Source organism: Vidua macroura, chromosome 13 (assembly GCF_024509145.1).
Source record: "Vidua macroura isolate BioBank_ID:100142 chromosome 13, ASM2450914v1, whole genome shotgun sequence".
Lineage (NCBI taxonomy): Eukaryota > Metazoa > Chordata > Aves > Passeriformes > Viduidae > Vidua > Vidua macroura.
In genome coordinates this window covers 19,130,420-19,148,866 of record NC_071583.1, presented here as the reverse complement: position 1 = coordinate 19,148,866, position 18,447 = coordinate 19,130,420, and positions in this window count along the sequence as shown.

Genomic DNA, 18,447 nt, shown 5'->3' with positions numbered 1-18,447 from the left:
AGAAACAGAACTTAATGGAAAAAATATTCTCTGATTTATGGTCTTTCGGCGTTCCTTGATTTTTTGGCCCAAGTTTTTTGTCTTCGCTGTGTTCTGTTATTTCCAGTTGTATTTGCAAACCCAGTCCCTCGTGTCTTTCCCCATGGGAATGTTCCCTGACCTCTCAACATGGAACATTTGGTCTTTGAGCTTCATCCACAGCCTGGCAGAGCTGGGGGTGCTCACCTGGAGAGGAGAAGGCTCCAGGGAGAGCTCAGAGCCCTGGCAGGGCCTGAAGGGGCTCCAGGAGAGCTGGACAGGGACTGGGGACAGGGGATGGAGGGACAGGACACAGGGAATGGCTCCCAGTGCCAGAGGGCAGGGATGGGTGGGAGATTGGGCAGGAGGGGGAGGGTGGGGAGGGGCTGGGATGGAATTCCCAGAGCAGCTGTGGCTGCCCCTGGATCCCTGGCAGTGCCCAAGGCCAGGCTGGACAGGGCTGGGAGCACCTGGCACAGTGGAAGGTGTCCCTGCCATGGCAGGGGTGGCACTGGAGGGGCTTTGAGGTCCCTCCAACCCCAACCAGTCTGTGATCTGTGATTCTCATCACTCTCAAGACCTGGGAAGGCCGCCGAGGGCAGTGTAACCACGAGCAGGTCTTCCCAGCTTGGAGTTGCACCAAAGCCCTGCTGTGAACAGAAGTAATGAGGTTTTGTCTGCTCCTGAGGTGAAGCTTTCACTGTCTTTTTCAAACAGCCCTATTGCAAGGCCCTGTTGCATCAACGTGAGGTTTCAAAAGAGAGTAAAAACCAACTTGGCTTTAGATTATTTATTTATTTGGGACTAATGTCTAAAAGAGCAGCAGCATTCCTGACAGCCAGAGGATTCCAAGCATCTGTCCTTAGCTTTCCAGTGACCCTGGGGAAGCAACCCATAATCCACATATTTTAATTGCCACAGGGCTTTGTGGGCTGTGCAGGGGTGGGAATGTGGGCAGGAATATTTCTGGGTCTATAATTAATCCTATTTGCTGTACAAGTGTGATTTATGGGGCAGCCTGGGCGCTGGGGAAATGAAGGAGCTGTTCCATGGAGATGGAGAGGGCTGGGATTTGGAGGAAGGAGAATCCAGAGCAATTCCTCTGTTTAATAAAGCAGGAGAAATGGAAGGGCTCTCATAAAGTACAGTCCTGCCGAGAGTTATCCCTTGGTTTTCTGCAGCCTGAGGATTATTCCAAGAGTGTCCCCAGAGTTTTTTTTTCTTTTTTTTTTTTCTTTTTTTTTTTTTTGGCTACGGAGTCCAGGATTCACCAAGAATTTCAACTCAAGACTGCAGCAGAAGTCTCAGCTTGCTGAACTGAGGCTTCCAGGTCTTACAATGGGTGCAGCAGAGGCAGAGGGTGCCCTGCTCACCTCTGCTCCTTCCCACAGGAAGTATTTGCCCCCCTTTTCCCAACCAAGCACAAAAAGCAAGGAATGAACCGTCCTGCCACAACTTATTTTCCACTTTGGCACAAGCAGATAAAGTACAGCCTGGTTATTATTTCGTACACAGCCTCTTCTAGAACTTAAACAATTTTAAGGTGATAATTTAACATTTTTCGTGTGTGAACCCTTCAGCTTCTTCCATGATGGCTCTGCATTAACAAGGACTCTGTACCCAATTCCAGAATACACCAGGCCACTAAAATGAGCACACAGGAGCCCCCTTTTGCCATGAGTGTCGTGTGACCAGCACAAGTGGTCACCTGACAGTGCTGTCACTGCTGCTCCATCACTTCCTCTGCCACACTGCCCCCGTGCTGAGTCACCCGTGTGCTGACAAGACCCTGCACAGGTTTCACTTCCAGGAGTGCCTGTAAAAGATTCGTTCTGCTGTCCGGGCTCAGTGCTTGGCGTGGGGCAGTTGCAAAAGGCAATTTCCCTCCTCTGCTGAGTCAGGGCACAGCAATTTCTGTGCCTGTGTTGGTTGGAAGAGTAAGGCAACTGAAATTCTCCACTTAAATTTAAACTGCTGGGTGAAATGGAAAGAGGAGAGATTTGTCACTTGTCCCCTCAGCCAGCATCCTGCCATCCCCACTGATTGCCTCTGAGTTGTGGCTCTGTTCCAGTCACCAATTTGGATGCAAAGCTGTCCTTGACACCGCTGCATACAAACAGCTGTCATTTGCTGAGACAAGAAATTATTCCATTCCTTCTTCTGTAAAAAGCTTAAAACCAGCTCTGGAAATCAGCAGGCCAATCTATAATTATCTCTAATCAGCAGCAGCTCAGCTCTGGTGTTATCTGCACAAAATTTCAGGGTCCAAACTCAGTGCAAATGTCCGTGGTTGCCACGGGAGCCTGAGCTGGGAAATGCAACAGGGGCTGTGCTCATTGCAAAAAGATTTCAGAAATTGCACTGAGTTGAACTATAATAATTCCAGAACTTGGAAAATAGGCTGATATTGGCCTTGCTTCAGGAGGCAGCTGTAATTTCTGCTTCATACAAATGCCACAAAAAAAAAAAAAAAAAAAAAAAAAAAAAAAAAAAAAAGGAATAAATTGCATGAAAAAAAAAATCATATAAATGTTTCTTGAAAAAACCCCATGTATTGGACACGAACCAAGAGATCTTCCACAGCAGCAAAACTATTGGTTATTGCCCAGGGGATGAAATATGGGCACAGCCAAATTTACAGAAAACAGCCTGGTTGTAGCCCTGTTCTTAGAGCAAAGGACCAGGAATTTAGTGAGCACTGTTGTCAGTAGGCTCAGCAGGACCAGGAGGGAATGGTTACAAATTCTGGATTAACCTGGGCCCTAAAAGTGGCTTTCCAGGCTGGTTTCTGCAGAGAGCAGCCTTGCTGCTGGATCCCACTGTTCTGCAGGTAAACAGACTTCATTCTCCAGGGATTTGATCCATCCATCTCATCCCCATCTGTATAAAAAGAAGAGGTAACAAATGGGTTAGACATAACCTGAGTAGGATTCCATAAATTCAGCCATTCTCCTCAATCCTTGGAGGAATATGGCAGAAGAATCTGCTGACCCCACTGATTGCATTTCTTAGAGCTGCTCCTTGGGAAAACACAAAAAAAATTCTTCCTATCAAGTGTCCCCAGCTCCTGGGTGGGTGTGAGGTAGAGCCAGGGTGTCAGATCTGGAGGACTGGATATCTAGAATGCCTCTGTCAAAGATGTCCCACAAAACCCAGGAGAGCTCTGTGTACCTGCTGGCGTGGCACATGTGGAACCAGGACCAGGACCAGGCTGAAAATGTTCCCCATAACTCCTGTGTCACTTTGGAAAACCTGCTGGTCACACCATGGTCCCAAAGACAAATCCTTTATTATGAGGGACCCCCTCCTACATCAGAGAGCTGATTGCAGGAGAATGCCTCAGAGGCCATGTGGATGGCACCACAAGTTTAAAATGAGTTGTCCTTTCGTTGAATTAGGAAAAATAGCAAAGATTTCATGGAGTAAATGCTCCAGTTCTCATCTTCACGAGCAGAGCGGTGGCATCCAGCCATAAATTTGGTGATGCTCACTTCTCAGTGTCTGGAGAGGCTTTTCCTGTCCATAAAACAAAATGACACTGAGTCATCAGCCACCAAAAATTCACAGGCTTCCTTCAGGACGAGGAAGCAGAGGAGGAATCCAGGGATCAGAGCAGCTTAGCCCACTTAGGATGTTTAGATGTCCCCAGCTGGTGGAAACGCACAGTCAGGAGTCGGGAGAGGAGCTGCAGGGAGCTGCTGGAAGCACGAGTCCCAGCTCTTCTCTGCTCAGCATTTCTCGAGCTGTTTGTCCAAATCCTGCTGAGATTTCAGCAGGATGGCAGTAATTCTTCCCAGGGTGACTGTGTTTACAGAGCAGCACCTCAGGAGGAGAGATTGCCCTGTGCTGTCCCTGACAGCTGGCACGTCACCTCTGCCATCCCCCTCTGTGCCAGGACAGCTTTTCTCCACTGTGAGCAGCCAGGCAAGGCCAGTGCCCCATCCATCTCCCCTGGCTGGTGTTGTGGGGGGGACAGTGTGCACAAATGCCCTCTCTGCACACTCAGGAACTCTCTGGAGCTGCTGCCCTGGGCAGGGCTGGTCCTGCTCTGTGCAGAGCCTCTGCAGAGCATGACTCGCAGCACTCCTGCCATCATCTGAGGATGTTCAGGCAGAACAAATGGCATGTGACCCCAGGCCAATCACAGCTGGGAATTTGGATTAAAAATAAAAGAGGAATGAGAACATTTGTCACAGAATACTCTGTCCTTCAAGGAGAAGGAAATTTTCTAGTGGGGAATAAAAACAGCATTTATTTTTATTAAAAGTGCTTCTGTTTCACTCCATTTTTTTCTGACCCCAAGAGCAATTCTCCCTCGTGGGTTTGGCTCAGTGAAGCAATACAATGTATGTTTTTTCTCAGCCTGGGAAGAGGGACTGTCGTGCCTGGGAAGAGGGAAGGCGCTGCCTGCACCTTGCACTTCTGAGCAGAGCGAAAAAGGAATTGGATTGAGATTCTTTGTACATGTGGGACAGAGATCCTGCTGCCAAACAGGGCCAGGACAAGGAGGAAAGTTTACACATTTGTTGTCTGGAATGAAAGATTGGGGAGTGCCCAAGCTGGCTTTGGAAAGGGGATTATCTCCTTGGGGTTGATTGTCAGCCAGCCAGGCAGGGATGGAATGCTCCTGTGTGGATACAAGGTCCAGGCAGGGCTCTGCTCTGGGCTCTCCACAGGAACACTGATGGGTCAGGGCTGTGTGCCATGCAGGCCACAGGAGTGTGACAGCCTGTTGGAAACAACCACCAGACTGAAGGGCGGTTTTGAGTTTTGGGGTTTTGTTCAAGTTTTGTGTTGATTTGCTTTGGTTTTTTGGTAGCGCCCATTTTCTGCATTGCTTCTCTCAGAACAGGCCCAGGAGCTGAGCAAGCACTGAGCTGCTCATGAGCAGCCTGGGAAGAGCCTGTGCCTCTCACCCTGCTGGAGCAGAGCTCCTGCTCCTCAGTTAATCAGTCACCCCCTGGCAGGGCTGGGTTTTACACTGCTGTGGTTACACATTCACCCAGCCTGGCTTCCCCAGGCACAGCAATGCCAGCACAGCCTGCAAGTCACAAAGTTCCCTGGCTGATAACTCTGTCACTCCTTTATCAGCTGGCAGGGAAGAGGTGCTATCAATCTGGCAGTGGCACCCTGCTCACACATTGTCACTCCACTATTTTGTCTATATGCCCTGTCCTACACGATCCAGCCAAGGAATTCTGCCCACTCAGCTCCAGCACTTTGGGCTTTGCAGAGCTCTGTAAACACAAGCTCCCAGAGAAGAAACCCAAGAGCATGCCGTGGCAGGGAAAAATATGCTTTAAATACATTCAGTGAGAATTACTTAAACACTTCATCAATCAAGTGACAAACAAAAAGTGAGATCTTATTTATAATCCCTCTTTGCTTTGGGTGTAGTAAGAGGCTAGTGGATGGCAGGAAGCTAAAATCATATTTTATTTTTCCACCTGCCTGTCTCTATTACACTGTGGCCAATGGTGTGCTAGGCTCAGTGCATTCCAGAACAGAGCCCAGGCACTGTGGGAGCAATAGTGAAATGTCATTGGATTTTGTGGGAGCAACTGCAAAACCCGAGGGGGAGGCTTGGAGGCTCCCTTCAGCTGTAGGTTATTGCACACATTTTTCAGGCAGCTGATAACAGGGAAAAGAGCTGTGCTGAAAAATAGATAAACACTGATTTCCCTGGTTTGCTTCAGGAACAGTTTTCCAGGAGCACTGAGTCAGAAGAATGATTTCTTTCTTACGGTTCTATTTTCTTTCTCTTGAAACCAATTATTAAATCAAAGGAAATCTGTGGTGATTATTAGGCTGCAATCCTCAGCCTCTGCTGAACTGGTCCAGTGTGTATTTTTATTTTCTGTTACTTGAAGAAAGAAATGATGTGGAAAACTCAGTAAAATAGAGGATTTGAAGCAAGGCTGAATTTAACATGGTGCCCACTGTTACTCCAGGTCAAATGGAGAATCAAGGTGTTCTCAGCTCTGAAGGACAGGAATTCAAAGAAGCATTAGAGAACACTTGGGATATCAGGGACAGATTTAAGAAAAGCAGGGTGGGGGGCTGGTGAAGGACCTCAATACCACATTTAGAGCAGAGAATTAGGAGAAAAGTGTTCGAAGGGGATCAGAGATCTGATCCATTCTCCTGTTCCAAGGAGCTGAGAGTCTTGAACTATTTGTGGTAGACTGAGAGGGAAAACCAGAAGCTGGGGCAGAGAATCTGCAAGAGTGGCTGCTGGAGAAGAGCACTCTGTGGAGTTTCCTCTTCTCTTGGCTGGCTCGAGGCAGAGGCACACAGCGTGGCGTGCCACCCCTGGCCTGTGGCAGGCGTAGCCCGTCCTGCTGCACCATCTCCTGCTCTTTATCAGCAGATCTGGGACCTGCACCTTCCCACACAGCTCAGCAGAGATTCAGCCTGTTTGCTCTCTCCAAGGTGGGGTTTCCTTGCCAGCTCTGGGGCTGAAAATGTTGGTGCCAGGGAGATGGAAAAAACCCAAGACATTTAAGGCAGATTAAGGGCACACATGGATTAAACCCCCTTGACCTGCAGCTCCTGCTATCAGAGGAGGACATTTATGCAGTAACTGTTTGTTTCAGTGCTTGAGCCTTTGCTAGTGAGCCCAGTATGGACATAAATACATATATAAACACATAAATAAAACATATAGAATATAAATATATAAATATAAGATTAAACAAAATATCTGAATATATATATTATAAAAATATAAAAATAAATAAAGATAATATAAAATATAAATAGAATATATAAATATATAAATATAATATAATGAATATAAACACATATAAACAAACATTTCTCTCTTTGAAAGTAATAAAACTCCAGCTCATTCACAGGCACCAGCAGCAGCTGAAGGTGTGACATCTCTTGTCCAGTTCTACCTGTTAATGGCTTTCTGTTCTTCCTGCCAAAGGAGCAATTCCCCACATTTGAATATTCTACCACACTTGAATGAAATTTCTGCCCTGTAGACCCTTCCCCTTCTGCTCTTGGATGCAGCCAGTGAAGATTTCCAGCTCAGCCCCCCATGATTTGCAAACACTGCTGTTCCTTCCAGCCCTGATTGCATGCTATCCCCATGGCAGATGCAATTGCCTAAGAGAAACAAACATTAAGAAAGAATTTAATGTATTGTTGTTTGTCCTCTGATAATAAATGCAACAGCTGGAAACAAAGAGGGGAACTGTCACCTGGAACAGGCAGTTCCAAGCACCCAACGTTTTGGGAGAGGGCCCAGTAACGTGCACAGTGCAGCCAGAAATGGGCCCCGAGGGAAGGCTGGGCCAGGCTCTTGGGAAGGCAGATTTGAACCGTTTTTCTTGAATATTATGGTAAATATTGCCATCAGATCACACCTGTCCCACAAACTCACTGTGGTCCTCTTTTATGGAATGGATCCATACCGAGAGCTCTAAAGCCAGACTTACAGATCTTGCAGTTATTTTGTTTATAAATTCTGGAAACCCTTTTGCCATCTTCTTGTGGATAAGGAGCCAGGGGATGGCAAAGATCCCCCTCCAAGGATCTCCTGCTGGGTGGGACCGAGCAAATCTCAGCACTTCCAGCAAGGCTTTGTCCAGCTCGTAGGAAAAGCCAGTGACAAATGTCTGCAGTGCCACAAAATCTTTGCAGCGCTCAGGCACCCTGAAGGCTTGGGAACAGCCTTGGCAACCCCATTCCAGTGTGGGGAGAAGCAAATACAACCACACCAAGTGGAGTTTTTGTATAACAGAGTAAAATTCTAGATTTTTTTTCCAGCCAGACCCAACATTTCTCTTGCCTCAGAGTTTTGTTGTTTTTTTTTTTTTTTTTGCCCAATGCAAGGTTATTTTACAAGTCTCGTGGATGTGAAGGTGAGAAGGAAAAGAAAGAGAAAAGAATGAAATAATGACATGAGTTTTGTTAGTTTTCAGGCATAACTGGTATTATTTAGTTATAGTAGCAGATTTCTTTAAAATGTTATCCATTAAATGAGAGAAAGAAGCTTCTGCACATGACTGGAAAGAGGATTTGCGGTGGCACACGGCTGTGGAGATTGGGATTTGTCTCATTTTTATTCAGGCATCTAAAATTTCCATCCAGAGCCTGCAGAAGGAGCAGCACCTCCAGAGAACGAGGCAAACCCCAGCCTGAACCATCAATCCCTGCAGGACATTAATGCCAGGCTGAGCTCCCCCATCCCAGAATGAGTTTAATTGGATGCTTGGCTTTTGGACAGACTTAAATTAAGGATTAGGAACTCAAGCCATGACACAAATGCACGTTTTTGCTTTGTAAATAGTCAAAGACTTAGAGGAGAGGATCTAGAGGGAACCTAGAAATTCATCCAGAACCAGATGATGGCAGAAAATAATAAATCTGAGACTCTTTGGTGTAACTTAAACATTCTTTTTTCCCACATAAATGAAGCCCTGCTAATTAGCCAGGACACCTTCCCAGTGACTTGTGCCATCCCTTTTTCTGCTGTGTTTAGATCACTGATGTCCATTAACTCCTGAAATATCAGAGAGAATATTAAGGGAGAAAAAAAAAAAAAGATTTCTCTAAAAGGAAAAGAATGTTATGAAAACAAACTGTGGCTTTTTAGGACTTTTTGCAATTTCCTGAGGCTTTTTCTTGAACTGGGGAACATCAAGTCCCTCCCAGCAATTCGTGGGAACAGTGGGCTGTGCAGAGACACTGGCTCAGCCCATGAGAGGCACAGGCACATTTGTGCCATCACTGGGCTCCAAAAGGCCTCTGCAAGGAACAGCCTGGATTTTGGGAAGGCCCTGGCAGGCAGGGACTGGAAATGGCAGCAGGAAAGCCCAGGCTGGATGTGGTAGGGGCTGGTTCCTTGCAGGATTGGAAGGGTGGCTTCCCTCAGCACGGAGAGAAATCCCGTGCTGCGTGAGACAGCAGGGCTTGGCTCTGGGGATTCCCCGCTCTCCTTCTCAGCATCTGGGGGCTGCCACTGCCTGAAACCCAGCACACCCCAGGCACGGGCAGCGCTGCTGGCAGCCAGCTGCCAGCCTAGCAGAGGTTTTGGCCACCAAGCAGAGGTTTTGGCCACCAAGCCACCACCCCGTTTTAGCCCCAGCAGCGCTGGGATCTGCTCCCTGCACACCCCCCTGCCACGCTGCCTTTAACCCATGGCTGGGATGGCACGGGCCAGTTTTGCCTTGCACGGGTAAAAATTCACATTTCTGGTTGCTGGGCCTTGCTGTGTGGATCCCAGGCATTTATTTATCCCAGCAGCTCAGGGGCAGCCTGGATTAAAAACTGGGCTCCAGAACACTCAAGTCTCTGATGGGATTTGGAATTTCTAGGTGCACTGTGTATTTTGTTATCCCAGTCATTAAGAAAATGGCACCCAGAAAACCCCTCGTGCACCCCAGCTGGGATGATCTCTCTGTTTGGCAGCAAACTATTCCAAAATAATTTTAAATCCATTTTTGCACCTGGAATAGTTTTAGCTTTCAGTGCTTTCCCAGCTTGTTCATAGGAATGTTACATTGCACAGCACATGTACCACTTCCCCTACACTCACAAGGTCAATTATTCTGTCAAAAAAGGAAATTAAATTCAATTAACAGGGCAGTCTTGACAAGGAATACCTGTTATGTTGCTATTGGCTGGATAGCCTAAGATGGACAGTTAAACAAATCAGTGATTAATTAGCTGTTTGGAGCTGCAATAACCTGTAATTGTCTCGGTCCTTTCTTAAGAAAGAAAAAAATAGAAGAAGTTTTCCTTCCTGGGTCCTCTGAGGCCTCACTTTTCGGTGATCCATGAGCTCTTAAAGATAATAATTTAATGGCTCAGATTGTTTTAGCTATTTCCTTAAATACTCCAGGGTGAATTTCCTTGCAGCTCACTCACTTGAGTGTATCTAACCCAGCTGAACATATTTAACCTATTCTCTTCCTCCTCTCTGTACTCCAGCTTATTGCTAATTATAATTATTGTAAGCATCTGGTGGGAGTTAACCTCTTGCTGTGAAGACTTAAGCAAAGAAACTATTGAACAATTAATCTTTATTCTTCTGTTATTTCCTCGTCTTCCCTTGGCAGTGCTGGGATTTTTATCTTTTTCTTTGTTTTAAAGCACAGAATCTTCTCTCATCTCCTTTAAGGCCTCCTCCAAGCTGTCATTTTCTGCTTTAATATTGGAACACCACTGGACATTTCCCACCCTGGGCTTGCACAAACAGAGGGGAAATGTTTGATTTGAGAGCCAGGGTGGGAAAAGCTGCCCAACAAAGCTGCAGTGATGTGCTCCAGCCCAGAAACTGGGGCATGACATTGCTTACAGGACATATCACCAGAGAGATTAATTTAAATTTACTTAAATTTTATTTACAGACAGATTAATTTTAATTATTAACATCTACATGGACCTGAGGTGATTTAGGGTACCTGGATTTAGGCACCCTGGATAAGACTCAGGACCTGAGAAAGTAACACTCAAAACCACCAGGAGGGAAAAAAAAAAAGAGAACAAAAGTGCTCAAACCCCAAAGAGTTGCTCACCTCCAAGTGAACACACAGCTGGGGAAATAGAATTTTAAAGGAAAAATCCCAGTTTAGCTTTCTTGTTTGTAAATAACATTATTTCTAGTGGTGCTTTATAATGGATTTTTGCTTGGAAAAAAGGAAATTTTCTGGTGTCCTGGAGAAGATCCTGTAAGAGGGGAACTGAGGATGAGGTTTGGTGTGCAATCTTCGGATGACCTGAGGCTCATCCCTTACCTGCAGCCCCACTGCTCCAGCCTCATCCACCAGTAAAATAAAGAAAACTGGCACTGATTGTTGTAAAGCACTTGGAGAAAGGTGCTGGGAGCCCAGTCCTGAGCTGCCCTTCTCCTGTGGCTGGGTCATTCCTGGTGCTGCAAACCCAGGAACAGCCCGGCAGAACAAGGAGTTCCCTTTGGTGAAGGTGCAGCTGGCAGGCTGAGATGTTATCTTTGCAAACCACAACTGAAAGACAGATTGAAATGCCCAATAAAAGCTGCTGGCTCCTTAATCCGTTGAGCAATTCCTCATTTCAGATGGTGGCAGCAGCATTAAAACCCAGCTGGGGCAATTTCTAAGGAAATCAGGAGATAGAATTGTGTGACAACATCCTGGTGGCCTGCAGTCCTGACGTGCAAAATGAGCTCCTGAGGAGCTCTCGTGTGTCTGAGCAGAGTGGGACAGGCTGGATTGTCATACAAAGCTCTTCACCCTGCACCTATCCAAGTGAGATTTCGCTCCTCTGGCTGCCAGGCAGGACGTACCCACTGCCTGTGCTTTAAGGCTCACCAGGCATGCCAAGAATATGTCAGCTTGCTCTTGGCAGCAGGAATTGTGTTTGTGTAACAACAAGCTTTAAAACCCTGTTAAGAAACATTGTCTGATCTGCAGCATGGGACTCGTTCGTTTTGTTGTTGTCGTTTTCTACTGAAAAGGGGAAAAAAAAAATGCGCACAAGACATTTCTCCAAAAATCTGGAGGGCACTTTGGAATGTCTTAAAAAAAAATTAAAAAAACCCCGAAAAACAAGCAACAAACACCATGACAGATTGGGTAACAGCTCCATCTCCTCCTCCTGGAAGGCTGATTTAGAATGTGAAGGAGAATGTTTGTTGTGTCTCCTGGACACGCTGCTGTCCCTCCACTGCCTGCGTGTGTGAATTGCACAAGCATTTCAACACCATCCCCAGCATCAGGCTCTGAAATCCGGGTTTCAGCGTGCACAGCCCAGCTGCTTCTTGCTCAGCTCTTCTGGATCCCAGACCTTGGGAATGCCAGGCTCGGAGAGGCCAGGGAGTGGAGGCTGCAGGGTGGGGGCCAGGGTTCCAATCCCTGCACTGCCCTCCAGGTGAGCACCGGGACCTTCTGTGTCTGCTTGTGCAAAGTGCCAGAGGTCCCTCAGGAGAAGCAACGGCACAGAAACTGCCTGCAATGACCATGCTAGATTAAATTCCGGTTTTGTGGCTCAAAATTAGAGACTGAACTTCACAAGGGCTTTTCTTGGCGCAGTCATGGAAGTTTGGGGCTGTCTCCTTTTGCCCCCGTGCAGACTGAAGCCTCATTTTGTGGATTGAGTTGGGATCTGCTTTTGCAGGAGGGTTCTCCTGTTTCACACTCAGCAGGGAAAGAGCCTGTGAGTTCTCAGCTCCCTCCCACCCAGAGCTGCTGGGAGAAGTTTTTTGTCCTCCTGGAGCTGCCAAGATGCTCCTCCCGAGGTGCCTCAAGGCTGCCCCTGACCTCAGGATGGCTGGGGAGGGCAGGAGCAGCTGGGGCTGCGCAGCTCCTGCCCTGGCACAACGGGCTGGGGGAAGGAAATGCTGCTCTGGTTTGTGTCCTCAGCCCCTTGGCTGCAAACCAAAGTGCCAGAACTCCGAGCAGGACAGGCACTCACGGCCAGCAAGGGACAGCAGGATGCAGGGGACAGGAACTGGGGACAATGGGAAGAATCTGGGGTGCAGCAGGAGCCACGGGCTGGCCCCTGCCTTGCCCTGGCACTGCTCCTTGTGCTTTGTGGAGTGATCTGAGCCAGCAAAGCAGGCAGACACCTTGGGACCACAGCAGCTCCTCTCTCCCTCTTGTTTGAATAGTGCCCACAACCGAATGATAGTGTTCCTGCAAGTGGAACTTTGAGGATTCTGACTGTACAGAAAGAACTTTCTCTGCCACTGGAATTCAGTGAGGCTCGAGCCCAGCCCAGGGTGGCAGTGCTGGCAGTGCAGGATTCACACCGTGCTCATGGCAATCCCTTTTCACTATTTAGTGCCTGATTTATTCTTCAAATCACTTTGCCTTTACTGTTCTTCAGACATCCCTTCTGCATATTTGGGGCAGGTATCCCCAGTGTTCTGTTTAGGATCAAATCCTGCTCACTTTGGGCACCCAAACCCTTCCTCAAACCCCAAACCTCCCCAAGCCCCAAACCACCCAAACCTCACTAGTACATCATTCCATGGAGGCCAATCCTACAAGTCCTGGCTCAAGGACTTCTCCTGGAGACCTTGTCTGATTGAGAGTGGACAGAACCCAGAGCACAAACCTCTGAGTGGTGTCGCCTGGAACACAAATGGAATTTTTCTCCAAACGTGAGCAGCTTCCCCATTCTAGGCTTGATCCCAGATCTGAGGCTCTGCCCTTGCACTGGGCAAGAAAACTCTGGGTTGATGGTGTGCCAGGCTTGGTGCTGGTTAAGCACAGCTTTATTGTGTACCAAAGGAAGTGCAGAGCAAACAGGGAGGAGAGATTACATATAAAATTCATAACTGGGTGCTTCACAGCCCACTGGTTCCTCCCTCTCAATATATCCCTGCCCATGGCAGGGGAACTGGAATTAGATGTTCCTAAGGGTCCCTTCCAGGCCAACCCTTTCTGTGACAATATTTGGGTTAAACTGTATCATTTCCACTACCGACAATTTCTTGTGGTACCACTCATGAGCACCTCACAATCTCCTGCAAGGGGCAAATGAAAAGCGATGCCTTTGGGGAACCAAAAATAGCTGACATCAGAAAATCCCCTCTTTGTGATACAGAACCTTTACTGCTGGGTGCTAAAAGTGCCCTCTTCAGCAGCCAGGCTCTCCAAGTAGCTCCTACAAGGCACCTTTGCAACCCTGTTGTGTTTTCAAAATCCATTTCTTAGCACGACGTCATCCCCTGTGACTTCATCTGGCTGCGATGCCGTTGCCTCCAAGGCCTTTTTGGCATTTGAATTACACTTGCAAGCAGACTCTGCACCTTGGAATTGAAGTGGCAAATGCAGAGTCCTTCGTGGAGAGTCCACCCAGAAAAGTGAAGAACTCCAGTTAAATTTCCACCACCTTCATTTTTTTTTTATTTTTTGTCAATAACAACTGCAAAATAAAAAATGGCTATTAATTTACTAAGAATTTCATAAGCTTTGTTTTTAATATTTAGAACAAACCTGTCTCTGATAGTCATTTTTCACTGTCTTTTTCCACAGAACTGCAAGTGCAAGCTTAATAGGAGGACTTAGGGAATTTCATTCCGTAAAATTGATCTTGAAAAGTCAAAGCACTGTGGAAGTCTCATCTTCTTTGAATCTGGTTTTATTACCCCTGTTTATATTTTACTGTAAAAATGCATAGACTAAAAATATGAAATATTTTACTCAAGCTGTTTGGGCAGAGTCCAGATGCAGAGGAACCTGCACATCCCTGTGCCCTTCCTGCCAGTCTAGAATGAATCACATCAATCCACACTGAAACGTAAAAACTGAAGAGAGGAGAAGTATAAAAGAAGAAATATTCAGCTGGGGAAATATTCAGCTAAAGAGCTCCTGGATCTTTTGATAAAGTTCAGCTAAGAGACAGCAAGTTTAACATAGTCTGGATTCCAACACACAGCAACAAACCCATTCCTTTGGGTTGTACACATCTTAATTTACTTCTGACGGCACGACTGTGATCATTCCTTTCCTTTCATTGATTCTGCTTTGAGCCTGAGCTGAGAAGGAATTTTGGGAGTCTGCATTCTTCCCAAAAGGACCTCCCTATGCACAAGGAGCCCAGCTGGAACTGTGAACGTGAACAGCTTTGGATCTGTGTCTCTGCACAAACGTTCAGGGTTCTGCTGCTGGGTCAGTGCTCGTGGTTTGGGTTCTGTGTCATGGGCAGGAAGAGAAGGAAACCCAGCAACCAAAGTCCACCAGGAGCAGCTGATTCGAGGAGATCTCATTGGTCAGTCCCTGATATCATCCTGTTATCAATGGAGACCCAAATCCATTTTCTAAGGTCTAGAACCCAAAGCTTGCCCTTGTTACAGGAGCCACCTCCTTCACTCTGCTGAGATTTTTCATTTATTCCAGCAGGCAGAAGACAGATCTCCCTTGCCAGCAAGCAGATGTTCACCAAGAAGGTTTTACTAACTGATCAATTGCAAAATCCCTCACTGCAATCCTTTAGAAAATCAGATGCCCTCTGTCCTTCCTCCCACTCCAGCTTAGTTGCCAAAACTTACATACAAAATTATTACTGTAATGTTTTATAGTCACTGGGAAAAAAAATATCCATTTGGTCTTACAGAATGATGTGAAATGAATCTGTGGCCTCAAAAGGGAAAAAAAAAAAAGTCTATTAAAAGTAGCTCTTTTTCCTCCCTCCTCCCTCTCCCAGGCCCCTTTTACTCCCCTCCCCCAACAATAAAGGATGTTTTGGAACAGCCTTTTCAGGAAACATTTCCACAGCAAAATGCAGCATCATTTATAATATTTAAAGCTACATTTTTGTTGAGATGGCTTGGCAGGCTTTGCTTGCAAATCTGGCAGGATATGGCCAGCTGAGAGTTAGCACTAACAGACCAAGGATATGCTGACACAACAGAATGCTTTAATCACCATTGCAGCAAGCAGGACAAGATCTTCTCCTGCACTGCCAGCTCTTCCCAGTGTGAGAACCAATGGTGCTGCGTGCTCCTCCTTCCCTCCCCTGCCTCTGGAGAGTTCAGCTCTCCCTTGCTGTCTCCACTCAACTAAAAAAGCCTCGTTGGGTAAGAGCATATAACTTAATGAGCAATGGATATTCCTCTTGGCCAACGCTGTTATGAAAATGCTCCCCGTTTCCAGCACAATGAGGAAGCTTAATAATTAAAAAGAAAGCCCTTAACCAGTTTGTGTCTCAATAGAAGGGCTATTTTCACTAGCAGCTAAAGCTCTTTTTTGGCTTTACCCTTTTCTGAAGCAGGGCTGAGAGCCACGTTCAGTTAGCAAAATCCCAACTGGAAACTCGTCCCGTTTGAGAGCTGGGAGCTGATCTCAGCCACTCGCAAAAATCTATCGAAGCAAATTAATTTCACATTTAAAAGGAGTCCTGAAGCATTTAACCCCAAAAATCTGAGAGTTACTGCCTTGACTAATGTTTGCCCAGAGCAAGGCTTGCCCAGAGAATTCCTGCTATAGGATCCAGCCAAGCTACAGACTTGCAATACTTCAATATTCACCACATTAAGCAATAAATAGATGTAGTGAAAGAGACTGTGAATTGAACAAACCTTTCCTATTTTGGGAGCATATAAATTTACAGGTGCTGTTTACTGGCTTTGGTGCACTAAAACTTCTTGCAAACACCAAGTCCATGGGGCATTTGGCTCTTAGGAAAAAATGAAGGTAAAATCCTGTAAGACCCTGCACACACACATATCTAACCCTGCTGCATTGCATCCAAAGCTGTGGAATCATTTCCTCCTTTCTTCCTCCGTTGGGCCAGTCCTTGCCTTCTGAGTGTTTACTTCAGGCCAGTGAAGATGTGCTGCCTAATTTCCTCTGCATCCCCTGCGTATCCAAACGAAAATCCAGAAGTTCAGGAATTGTTTTTCCTACCCCCATCACTTCCAGGGCTGGGTAATGCTGAGAAGAGTGGGAGCACATTCCTTGTATCTGTGGGGTTGGAGACAGCCCTGTGCAGCTGATTTTTAACCACTGGTTTTCAGACCAGGCACTTGGAATGGGATTTATGATGAGACCCATAATTTTTTTCCAGTGCTTGAACGAGGACCTGAACTGTTTGACAGGTGTGTGACTGAGCTGCTGATCCAGGAGGGGTTTGCTGGAGTTGTTCCCCCTCGGAATTGTTTTCCTTCTATAAATCTCTAGCTGCAGCTTTGTATTGCTTGTGTTTGCAAAGTTGGTGTTACATCCATTTAAGGGATATTATCTCCTATTTAAAAGGAAAAAAGTCCCACTAAAACGTACTCAGCCTCAAGACAGAGTTTACAGCTGCAGATCAAACATTAAATGCTGATCCCTCAGGGCTTTTCTGTGCCCACAGTGGCTGGAGCCCTGGTGTGTTAGCTGAGGGAAGGGGCTCAGCCACACGAGGAGGGACAGAGCTCTTGGCAAGCCCATTTCCCATTTTCCAGTGCTTTGGAGTGCTGAGGGCTGGCTGTGCTGGGGGAAGGTTCTGTTAGGGAGGGCTGAAGGGTGGTGAAACACCTGCACCAGGGGCACAAATGGGTTTTCCATGCTTTTATGGAAACTGTGATTAAAGTGGTCTGGGCTGCAGCAATGGGGATGTCAGAAATGCTTTTTTTTCCTCTCAATTTCCATTCCAGGTCCTCACAGCAGCATTTGCTGGAGAAATGGTCACCAACATTGTCTGAAGAAGGTAATTTTCCCTGTTGAACAGGGACCTTTGAGCTCCTACAAGGAATGTTCTGATGCCTGACAGGGCGAGGGGAATGGGCTGGATGTGTGCAGGGACACCAAATGACTTTCTCTGGGCTCAATTTACCTGCAGGTTTTCCACAGAAAAAGCAGGACAGTGTGAAATACAAGGCAGAATAGCAGCCCAGAAGTTTCAAAGCCTGTGGGAATGTCCAGGATCCCACAGCATCCCTGAGGATATTCTGATGTAGTGCACAGATGACTGAGGAGCAGCATAACACCAGCAAAATCAAGTTCTTCAAAGGCAGGCATGTACCAGCTGGCTGCTTCTATTTTTGAGTTGTTAAATGTTTTTAGTAGCACTGAAGATCAAAACCCAAACTGTTCATTTATGGCGTAGCCCATTCTACCCAAAACTCTGGAGAGTCTGAAAGTATTACAACCTACTGATGAACTCCCATTAGCAAGTTTGTGTTTTTAATAAATAAAGTCCCATAGAAACAGAAAGTATTTACAATTAGATCAAAATTCTGAATATAATTCACAAGAGAAAATGCTATTTTTTGAGAAAATGTTTTCATATCCTCATAACAGTCATTTGTTCTAAATTAGTACATAGCAATTGTCCATTAAATGAACATTTTTCCCTTAAGACCTATTTTTGTAGAAAAGTATTTCAGGCAAAACTTCTTAACCATGATGTAACCACTTAGAATCAGAGCATGTCAGTGATTAGTAACTCAGATAAAAAATTAACACTTTGCATGGCTTGAGGAAAACATGGTGAATAATATCAATATGTGAGAGCAGACAGGGTGTAGGGAGAACAATATATTTTATTAGAGCAGCTGATACAGTTGAGAGAAAAGTAGAGGCTTTTGGGCATCAGTGCCTTCATCCTCATAAAGGAAAACACCCATTCCTGCAAAACTCTTCTGATTATGATTCCATTAGCACTCTCAAAATGTAGGGATTTTTGGACTGAGTGGCTTAGACACTGTCACTGCTGAATGGACAGCTTCAGAAATATTACCCCTTGCAGGAGTGGGATGAAGCTCTTTGGTTAATGTGCTGCTGTGTTACACAGATTTTTTTCAGTGCTTTAACAAAGTACTGAACTCAATTTCCCTGTCAGGGCATCTCTGCCACTTATTTTCAAATACTTTTGAATATTACTTCTGTAAGGACATGCCCTAAAATTCCTTTTTGTTTGAAACTACTTCTGGACTTCCATTTCGAGGGAAGCCAGTGGGAAACGGGATTGTTTAAGAAATGCAGGCTCAGAGTCATGGTTCTTGCT